Genomic DNA, 11,258 nt, shown 5'->3' with positions numbered 1-11,258 from the left:
GTCAAAGCAATTCTTTCTCAAGTTGTCCTTCCTGACCTTCAAAGGGCGCCAGTGACTGTTTGGGCCTCCACTGCCCACACCTTTCTGCTAAGCTTTGACCCATCCAGCTTTCTGTGGCCTTCTGTTTCTGATAATCATATAAGTTTCTGAATTCTCATATATTACTTCCAAGGTTGCTAAACTACTGCTAGCTCCTAGATTTCCCCTCACCTATCCTATCTGCTGCTTTTCCCCACCATCCCCCTTCAACACACGCAACACACGCCAAAACTATTCTGACTAATCTATAAATACTGTTTTCCATCTTTTGCATTTTGAAACACAATTTTTCAACAAAATCTGAAAGACTAGTACCATGAGCAGACACATACATCTTCCACAATGACTGTTAAATATTTTGCCATGTTTTAATTCTTTATCTGTCCATGTGTGTGTATATACACAAAATGAATTTCCGGTTTTATGTAATTTTTTGATGGAACTATTTGAAGGTAAGTCATAGATGTAATGGTACTTGGTCCCTAATTACCTGAATAGGACATTCTCCTAACTAACTTAATTCCACAGTAATAAAATGAACTATAATTCAGTATCATCTGATATCCAGTCTATAAAGAAATTTCCTAAAGTGTCCTCAAATATTCTTTTATAGCTTCATTTTTCCACACCAAAACCCAATCAAGACTTACTCACTGCATTTATTACATCTTTTGTCTTATAATCTAGAGCAGTACTCCACTCTTCTTAGTGACAGTACTTTCTGATGGATTTAGGCCAGTTTTTGTATGTTACCCATTCTGAATCTGATTCTTCCATCATGGTCATTGTTTTTCTCTCCCTGTATTTCCTATAAACTAGAAGTTGGGTCAAAAGGCTTCATTATATTTAAGTTAAGCATCTTGGGCAAGGTTCCTTCATAGGTAATGCTGTTTACTTCAGTTCAGTTCAGTTTCTCAGTCATGTCTGACTCTTTGCAACTCCATGGACTGCACCACACCAGGCTTCCCTGTCCATCACCAACTTCTGGAGCTTGCTCAAACTCATGTCCATTGAGTCGGTGATGCCATCTAACCATCTCATCCCCTGTCGTCCCCTTCCCCTCCTGCCTTCAATCTTACCCGGCATCGGGGTCTTTTCAAATGAGTCAGTTCTTTGCATCAGGTGGCCAAAGGATTGGAGTGTCAGCTTCAGCATCAGTCCTTCCAATGAGTATTCAGGACTGATGGCCTTTACGATTGACTGGTTTGATCTCTTTCCAGTCCAAGGGACTCTCAGGAGTCTTCTCCAACACCACAGTTCAAAAGCATCAATTGTTTGGCGCTCAGCTTTCTTTATGGTCCAACTCTCACATCCATACATGACTACTGGAAAAACCATAGCTTTGACTAGATGAACCTTTGTCAGCAAAGTAATGTCTCTGCTTTTTAATATGCTGTCTAGGTTGGTCATAACTTTTCTTCCAAGGAGCAAGAGTCTTAATTTTATGGCTGCAGTCACCATCTGCAGTGATTCTGGAGCCCCCCCCCAAAATAAAAGTCTGTCACTGTTTCCATTGTTTCCCCATCTATTTGCTGTGAAGTGATGAGACCGGATGCCATGATCGTGGTTTTTTGAATATTGAGGTTTTTTTTTTTAATGTATTAATTAATTTATTTCTGGTGGAGCTGGGTCTTCATTGCCGTGCAGGGGCTTTCTCTAGCAAGCAGGGTCTACTCTCCAGTTGCGGTGGGAGGGCTTCTCTTGCTGCAGATCACGGGCTCTAGGGCGCAGACTCAGTAGATGTGGTTCACAGGCTTAGCTGCCCTGCAGCACGTGGGATCTTCCCAGACCAGGGATGGAACCCATGTCCCCAGCATTAGCTGGCAGATTCTTAACCACTGGACTACCAGGGAAGTTCTGAATGTTGAGTTTTAAGCCAGTTCTCTCACTCTCCTCTTTCACTTTCATCAAGAGGCTCTTCAGTTCCTCTTCGCTTTCTGCCATAAGGGTGGTGTCATCTGCATATCTGAGGTTATTGATATTTCTCCTGGCAATCTTGATTCCAGCTTGTGCTTCATCCAGCTCGGCATTTTCCATGATGTACTCTGCATATAAGTTAAATAAGCAGGGTGACAATATACAGCCTTGACGTACTCCCTTCCCAATTTGGAACCAGTCCATTGTTCCATGTCTGGTTTGAACTGTTGCTTCTTCACCTGCATACAGATTTCTCAGGAGGCAGCTAGGGTGGTCTGGTATTCCCATCTCTTGAAGAATTTCCCACAGTTTGTTATGATCCACACAGTCAAAGGCTTTGGCATAGTCAATAAAGCAGAAGTAGATATTTTTCTGGAACTCTCTTGCTTTTTCCATGATTCAACAGATGTTGGCAATTTGACCTCTGGCTCCTCTGCCTTTTCTAAATCCAGCTTGAACATCTGGAAGTTCTCGATTCATGTACTATTGAAGCCTGGCTTGGAGAATTTTGAGCATTACTTTGCTAGTGTGTGAGATGAATGCAATTGTGTAGTAGTTTGAGCATTCTCTGGCATTGCCTTTCCTTGGAATTGGAATGAAAACTGACCATTTCCAGTCTGGTGGCCACTGCTGAGTTGTCAAAATTTGCTGGCATATTGAGTACAGCACTTCCCAGAATCATCTTTTAGGACTTGATAAAGTTCAACTGGAATTCCATCACCTCCACTAGCTTTGTTCATAGTGATGCTTCCTAAGGCCCACTGACTTTGCACTCCAGGATGTCTGGCTCTAGGTGAGTGATCACACCATCGTGGTTATCTGGGTTGTGAAGATCTCTTCTGTATAGTTCTTCTGTGTATTCTTGCCACCTTTTCTTAATACCTTCTGCTTCTGTTAGGTTCATACCATTTCTGTCCTTTATTGTGCCCATCTTTGCATGAAATGTTCCCTTGGTATCTATAATTTTCTTGAAGAGATCTCTAGTCTTTCCCATTCTATTGTTTCCTCAATTTCTTTGCATTGATCACTGAGGAAGGCTTTCATATCACTCCTTGCTATTTTTTGGAAAGAAGATATATTCAGATGGATATATCTTTCCTTTTCTTCTTTGCCTTCAGCTTCTCTTCTTTTCTCAACTATTTGTAAGGCCTCTGCAGACAACCATTTTGCCTTTTTGCATTTATTTTTCTTGGGGATGGTCTTGATCACTGCCTCCTGTACAATGTCACAAACCTCCATTCCATAGTTCTTCAGGCACTCTATCAGAGCTAATCCCTTGAATCTGTTTGTCACTTCCACTGTATCATCATAAGGGATTTGATTTAGGTCATATCTGAATGGTCTAGTGGTTCTCCCTACTTTCTTCAATTTAAGTCTGAATTTGGCAATAAGGAGTTCATGATCTGGACCACAGTCAGGTCCCAGTCTTGTTTTTACTGACTGTATAGAGCTTCTCCATCTTTGGCTGCAGAGAATAGAATCACTCTGATTTCAGTATTGACTATCTGATGTCCATGTGTAGAGTCGTCTCTTGTGTTGTTGGAAGAGTGTGTTTGCTATAACCAGTGCATTCTCTTGGCAAAACTCTTGTTAGCCATTGCCCTGCTTCATTTTGTACTCCAATGCCAAACTTGCCTGTTACTTCAGGTATCTCTTGACTTCCTCCTTTTGCATTCCAGTCACCTATAATGAAAAGGACATCGTTTTTTGGTGTTAGCTCTAGAAGGTCTTGTAGGTCATCACAGAACCATTCAACTTCAGCTTCTTTGGCATTAGTGGTTGGGGCATAGACTTGGATTACTGTGATATTGAATGGTTGCCTTGGAAATGAACAGAGATCATTCTGTCATTTTTGAGATTGCACTCAAGTACTACATTTCAGACTCTTTTATTTACTACGAGGGCAACTCCATTTCTTCTAAGGGATTCTTGCCCACAGTAGTAGATATAATGGGCATCTGAGTTAAGTTCACCCATTCCAGTCCATTTTAGTTCACTGATTCCTAAAATGTCGATGTTCACTCTTGCCATCTCCTGTTTGACCACTTACAATTTGCCTTGATTCATGGACCAACATTCCAGTTTCCTATGCAATATTGTTCTTTACAGCATCAGATTTTACTTCCATCACCAGGCACAATCACAACTGGGTGTTGTTTTTGCTTTGGCTCTATCTCTTCATTCTTCTGGAGTTATTTCTCCACTGATCTCCAGTAGCATATTGGGCACCTATCTGTTGCAGGAAGGGGGACCCCTTCCAGGGCCCGAAGCTGGGCTCTTGTCTAACACTTGGAAATGAATTGTCCGAGGAGACACATGCTGACAAAGCAAGAGATTTTATTGGGAAAGGGCACCAGGGTGGAGAGCAGTAGGTAAGGGAACCCAGGAGAACTGCTCTGCCACGTGACTCGCAGTCTTGGGTTTTATGGTGAGGGGATTAGTTTCCGGGTGGTCTTTGGCCAATCATTCTAATTCAGAGTCTTTCCTGGTGGCGCACGCATCGCTCAGCCAAGATGGATGCTAGCGAGAGGGATTCTGGGAAGTGGAACGGACAGGCAGTGTCTCCTCTTGACGTTTCCTGAACTCTTCTGGCTGGTGGTGGCTTACTAGTTCCGTATTCCTTATCAGGATCTCCTGTCATAAAACAACTCATGCAAATGGTTACTATGGTGCCTGGCCAGGGTGGGCGGTTTCAATCAGTGTGCTTCCCCTAACATATCGACCTGGAGTGTTCATCTTTCAGTGTCATATTTTTGCCTTTCCATACTGTTCACAGAACAGTAACTGAATCACAGACAACTAAACACAGAAAACTAACCAAACTGATAACATGGCCCAGAACCTTGTCTAACTCAATGAAACTATGAACCATGCTGTTTAGGGCCACCCAAGATGGACAGGTCATGGTGGAGCATTCTGACAAAATGTGGTCCACTGGAGAAGGGAATGGCAAACCACTTCAGTATTCTTGCCTTGAGAACCCCATGAACAATATGAAAAGGTTATTTCCTTCACATTGCATCAAATCAAGAGGCCTGTAAAGTCAGGTTGTTCCACCATTAGTGGTGCTCAGTGGGATCACTAGGCTAAGTTGCTGACTGCTGAATTTCTTCATTGGAAGGTATATTTTCCTCTTTATTAAGTAATATGTGGAATGATATTCTGACACTGTGCAAGCATCCTCCTTTTCCCTAACTCCTGTCACAAGATGGGTTTTAGCTTGTCTTTATGATCTTTGCCTGAATCACTGGGGACTGCACAGGGCTGTTTTTCCAATTCCATAATTTCATCTATGTTTATTGGCTGCATTCTTCTATAAAGAAAAAAAATAAGGGTTCCCTGACGGCTCAGTGGTAAAGAATCTGCCTGCCAGTGCAGGAGACACAGGTTTGATCCCTGATCCAGGAAGACCCCACACACCATGGAGCCACTACGTCCATGCACCACAACTCCTGAGCCTGTGCTCTAGGGCCTGTGGAGCCACAACTACTGAGCCTACATCCCACAACTGCTTAAGCCCTCACACCCTGGAGCCCGTGTTCCACAAAGCACTGCAATGAGAAGCCCATGCACCACAACTGGAGAGCAGACCCTGCCTGCTGCAACTAGAGGAAAGCTTGAGTAGAACTGAAGACCCAAAATAGCCAAAATAAATAAAATTTTTAAAAAAGATGTGATACACACACACACACACACACACACACACACACACACACACACACACACAGGCAGCCCTGGTGGCTCAGATGGTATAGCATCTGTCTGCAATGTGGGAGACCTGGGTTGGGAAGTTCCCTTGGAGAAGGGAATGACTATCCACTCCAGTATTCTTGCCTGGAGAATTCCATGGATAGAGGTACCTGGTGAACTGTAGTCCATGGGGACGCAGAGGCGGACACAACTGAGTGATTTGCACAAACAACATAATTTTTAAAAAAGAAATAAAAATGCCTTCCCCAACCCTTAATTTTGAGTATCACTCCGGACTTAGGGTTGTTGTTGTTTTTTTAATGTATTTAATGATTTGACTATCTTCATTACCTCCACCATAGTTTGGCCTCAGGTCAAATAACAGGGAGGGAACACAGTCCCTTCAACAGAAAATTGGATTAAAGATTTACTGTGCATGGCCCTGCCCATCAGAACAAGACCCCTAGTTCCCCCCTCAGTCAGTCTCTCCCATAAGCTCCCATAAGCCTCTTATCCTTATCCATCAGAGGGCAAAGAAGAAAAGGAAAGATATACCCATTTGAATGCAGAGTTCCAAAGAATAGCAAGGAGAGAGAGATACGAAAGCCTTCCTCAGTGATCAATGCAAAGAAATGGAGGAAAAAACAGAATGGGAAAGACTAGAGGTCTCTTCAAGAAAATTATAGATACCAAGGGAACATTTCATGCAAAGATGGGCACAATAAAGGACAGAAATGGTATGAACCTAACAGAAGCAGAAGATATTAAAAAGAGGTGACAAGAATAACTACAGAAGAACTACACAAAAAAGATCTTCACAACCCAGATAACCATGATGGTGTGATCACTCACCTAGAGCCAGACATCCTGGAGTGCAAAGTCAATGGGCCTTAGGAAGCATCACTATGAACAAAGCTAGTGGAGGTGATGGAATTCCAGTTGAGCTTTATCAAGTCCTAAAAGACGATTCTGGGAAGTGCTGTACTCAATATGCCAGCAAATTTTGACAACTCAGCAGCGGCCACAGAACTGGAAAAGGTCAGTCTTCATTCCAATCCCAAAGAAAGGCAATGCCAGAGAATGCTCAAACTATCACATAACTGCCTTCATCTCACACACTAGCAAAGTAATGCTCAAAATTCTCCAAGCCAGGCTTCAGTAGTACATGAATCGAGAACTTCCAGATGTTCAAGCTGGATTTAGAAAAGGCAGAGGAACCAGAGATCAAATTGCCAACACCTGCTGGAACACTGAAAAAACAAGAGAGTTCCAGAAAAACATCTACTTCTGCTTTATTGACTATGCCAAAGCCTTTGACTGTGTGGATCACAACAAACTGGAAAATTCTTCAAGAGATCAGAATACCAGACCACCTAACCTGCCTCCTGAGAAATCTCCTGAGAAGCAACAGTTAGAACTGGACATGGAACAACAGATTGGTTCCAAATCAGGAAAGGAGTACATCAAGGCTGTATATTGTCACCCTGCTTATTTAACTTATATGCAGAGTACATCATGGGAAATGCTGGACTGGATGAAGCACAAACAGGAATCAAGTTTGCCAGGAGAAATATCAATAACATCAGATATGCAGATGACACCACACTTATGGCAGAAAGTGAAAAAGAACCAAACAGCCTCTTGATAAAAGTGAATGAGGACAGTGAAAAAGTTGGCGTAAAGCTCAACATTCAGAAAACTAAGATCATGGCATCTGGTCCCATCACTTCATGGCAAATAGATGGGGAAACAGTAGAAACAGTGACAGACTTTATTTTGGGAGGCTCCAGAATCACTGCAGATGGTGACAGCAGCCATAAAATTAAAAGATGCTTGCTCCTTAGAACAAAAGTTATGACCAACCCAGACAGCAGATTAAAAAGCAGAAACATTATTTTGCCAACAAAGGTCCATCTAGTCAAAGCTATGGTTTTTCCAGTAGTCACGTACAGATGTGAGAGTTGGAGTATAAAGAAACCTGAGCACCGAAGAGTTGCTTTTGAACTGTGGTGCTGGAAAAGACTCTTGAGAGTCCCTTGGACAGCAAGGAGATCCAACTATTCCATCCTAAAGGAAATCAGTCCTGAATATTCATTGGAAGGACTGATGAAGCTGAAACTCCAATCCTTTGGCCACTTGATGCAAAGAACTGACTCATTTGAAAAGACCCTGATGCTGGGGAAGATTGAAGGTGGGAGAAGGGAATGACAGAGGATGAGATTGTTAGATGGCATCACCGAGTCAATGGAAGTGAATTTGAGTAAACTCAGGGAGTTGGTGATGGACATGGAGGCCTGGCATGCTGCAGTCCATGGGGTTGCAAAGAGTCCACCACAACTTAGCAACCAAACTGAACTGACTGAATGATTTGATAATTGATCATAGTCATTATTCTTTTAATGTCAAGACTGACTCATCTTTGGCCAGTGCAGTCCCCTCAAGCTGGGCTCTGTGAGTTTTTTACTTGATCCTTATTAGGATTATTGTTTTGGGGCACTTCCTTGTTTTCTGGTCAGATGTTCCAGGCTCAGATTTGTACTCTTGTACTTTCTGGCCTGAGACCCTAAATCCATAATTTTTCCAAGAAATACTGTTCCTCTCATGGGGAATGGTATTTAGGTATCAAGATATGGGCACCCTCCACTAGGGTAACATTACTTCTAAGATATATAAATATATATTCAAAATTCAAATTTAACACCAGAGGACTTTACACACAAAAAAATTCTTTTATTTAATATTTTCCCCTCTTATTTAATATTTGTTCCCTCTTATTAGAGTTTTAACTAACAAAACTTACTAATTATTAACTTTATCTAGAGTAGACATAAAAGTTTTAAAATTATCTTACCTTACCAATACTACTATTAGCAATAAATCTGTGATGTTTGAGACTTTTTTGTTTCTGTTCTTTTTACCCTCAGAATATATTCCTGAGAAAATAGGAGTACAGTTAAACTGAGAAAATAGGGGTACAGTTAAACATCACTTTCAAATAGAACTGAAGAACTTCGATGACTCTCTTATTTCTGATCCTTTTAAAGTCTCAGACTATCATCTTTTCAAACTGAACAAATCCTTGTTTTCTGTTTTCAGAGGCGTGCTTTCTGTTCTCTGATGGTACACGTGAAATACAGAATGGCTGAAAATGTACATCTTAAGACTAGCAAGACAATGCATATTACACTGAACAAATCAGGATTGCTCTGATGGGTGAGCAACTGTATTCATCAGCAAGGCTGTTTATCCATCAAACTTAAATGGATACCACCTAAGAGTCATCCCAGGATATGTTCTGAATGCACTGTAACCCCCCCCCCCCCGCCCCAAATACTCAATAGGCAGAAAAAGCCAATAGCTTGCCCTGCAACAAATCCCCATGTCAACATTCAAAACACTTATGATTAAAAAGGGCAAAGGGTATTGTTATCATTACTATGTGCACATCTCTCATCACATTAGGCATCTGTACAGAGAGCAAAAATGTAGGAAAATCTGGGGCTACTTTAGTGAAGAGATATGATAAAAGCTAAGCTAAAGAATGCAATGTCCCATTTAACCAACATGTATTAATGTATGAATTTACTGCATAGTTTTACGCTCTGGAAAGAGTTGGTGCATTTTCAAAGGCATGGCTATGCTTTAATTTTCTTTAGGAGTGAAAGGAAATAGCTGTGGCATCTTTAAATTTTATTTACTTACTGAGTTCATTAAAATAAATACCAGGTTTAAAGAACTAGAGGTTTTAGATACTGTTCTTTTTGAAGAATAAACATGATTCAATTTTGAGTCAGAATGTTTTAAGAAAAATCCAACACTGAAAGAGGATTCTGACACTTCAAAGGAGGTGGTAAGTCAGGACACCTATTTGAAGTAGCAGACTTAGTCAAAGCTTATACTTGCTTCAGTTTTGTCTTTAAAAACACACCAAATCACAGTGAAAAATCAATGAATATATGTAGAGTTTATAATGCTGCCTGGCACACACAACTGTTATCTCTTTGTGGGAACTAATAACATTCAGTATAACTCTCCTTTTCAAATATACTCAATGTTGCACAGAAGGAGAGATTAAAAGCAATGCTAAAAACAAAAAGTTATCAAAACACTTCACTGGAGCTTATACATATTGTCCTATTCTCTGATCTAGGGGGTTCATGAAGAGTTCCTATGTGACAAACTTACACAGCTGTAAAGTTTATTTTCAAGGAAGATCCTCCTGCCGTTAGCTCTTAAAATATACGATTAAAATAAGAGCAACTGTCAAAAACTACATCGTGTTTTTAACATATTTCTAATAAAGTACATCCCCTCTGGTTTGTCTTCATTCTTAATTCTAGCTACACGTGGCTGCCCCCTGCAGCATTTTCAATTCTTACAAGTTGACTGCCACAAACCTAACCTGGTTTCATCTCTACAGGTTCTCTGACTCAATGAGGGATGTGTGTGTTTGTACAAAAACAAAACAGGGAACTTTCTTTCCTGACATTCATAGAGCCTCTTCGTGTCTCAGGTCTTTTCAGTTAGGTTTTTTTTTTTTTTTTTTTTGGAAAAAATTACACACGTATGGGGGAAAGATTAAAAGTAGGAAGAATAATCAGTGAAAACATTTGGGTTCCATTCCAAATCTCTAGATAGATTTGTGTACCCGTCCATAAATAGTATATATTATTACACTTAATACACATCTCTTTTTAAACATTAAGTGCTTACACAATCTACTTATATTTAAGATTGTTAACTTGAAGACTGTTCCCTTGCGGGTGGCATTAACCTATATAACTTAATTAAAACCAGTAAGTGCTTACAAAATAAGTTTTGTTTTTTTTGTGTGTGTTTTTTTAATGGTACAAAAGGCCTTTGTTTACAACGGTAAACGGAAAAGGGGAGGATACACAGCTCCTGCTCCTGGGGCGGTCCACAGCCTGGGTAACCACCCTCGAAAAGTCAAAATAGGTTTTAAATAATCTAATCTACTGTCCAGCAGGTTCTGCCACAATCTAATCTGCTTTCTGTTGCCATTAAGAATTTTACTATTTTATTAAAATGAAGTAGAGTGCTTCTCACACTTGAGCGGACATTCATATCCCCTAGAAGGCTTACTGAAACAGGCTGCTAAGCCCATCTTCAACGTTTCTGATTCAAAGGTCTGAGGTGGGTACTGAAAGTATGTATTTATAGTGCATTATTTTTGCAATAAATTATAAATTACTGTAAAAAATAAATACCAGGCAAAGCTGATGGTGCTGGGACCAAACTCTGAGAACCAACCTCTAGGATGAATACTGCATTAGACCCAGTTCTTTCCGCCACCCAGCACCCTGGGAACCTCAGGATCCGCCGGAATGCGCCCACACATAAAATAACCAAACAGATTCCCCATTCCGAGCCGGAACTAAGATAAAACGAACCTACATCCGGCGCCTGGCGCATCCCAATACGTCATTTCCTACCTATGAGACCCGCCCCGCCTCCCCCCGCCGCCGCCTCCCTCTCCGTCTCCCCACCCCCCCGCCCCCACCCCGCCTCCCCCCGCCGCCGCCTCCCTCTCCGTCTCCCCACCCCCCCGCCCCCACCCCGCCTCACCCCTCCGCCGCCTCCCCCGGTTCCCC

The 11,258-nt window shown here is 41.5% G+C and overlaps 1 long non-coding RNA gene across 1 annotated transcript; it reads right to left on the bottom strand.

Moving 5' to 3' along the window:
* Positions 1 to 393: 393 nt before the first annotated feature.
* LOC136158317 (uncharacterized) lies at positions 394 to 11,039 on the bottom strand. Its single transcript, XR_010661326.1, has 2 exons — positions 10,875 to 11,039; positions 394 to 3,639 (listed from the first exon to the last, which is right to left on the bottom strand). It is a non-coding gene; the product is annotated as an uncharacterized lncRNA (long non-coding RNA).
* Between the last annotated feature and the right edge of the window lie 219 nt (positions 11,040 to 11,258).

The sequence above is a fragment of the Muntiacus reevesi genome, chromosome 2 (assembly GCF_963930625.1).
Source record: "Muntiacus reevesi chromosome 2, mMunRee1.1, whole genome shotgun sequence".
In the NCBI taxonomy this organism is placed as follows: domain Eukaryota; kingdom Metazoa; phylum Chordata; class Mammalia; order Artiodactyla; family Cervidae; genus Muntiacus; species Muntiacus reevesi.
This window is presented reverse-complemented; position numbering and strand designations above follow the sequence as displayed.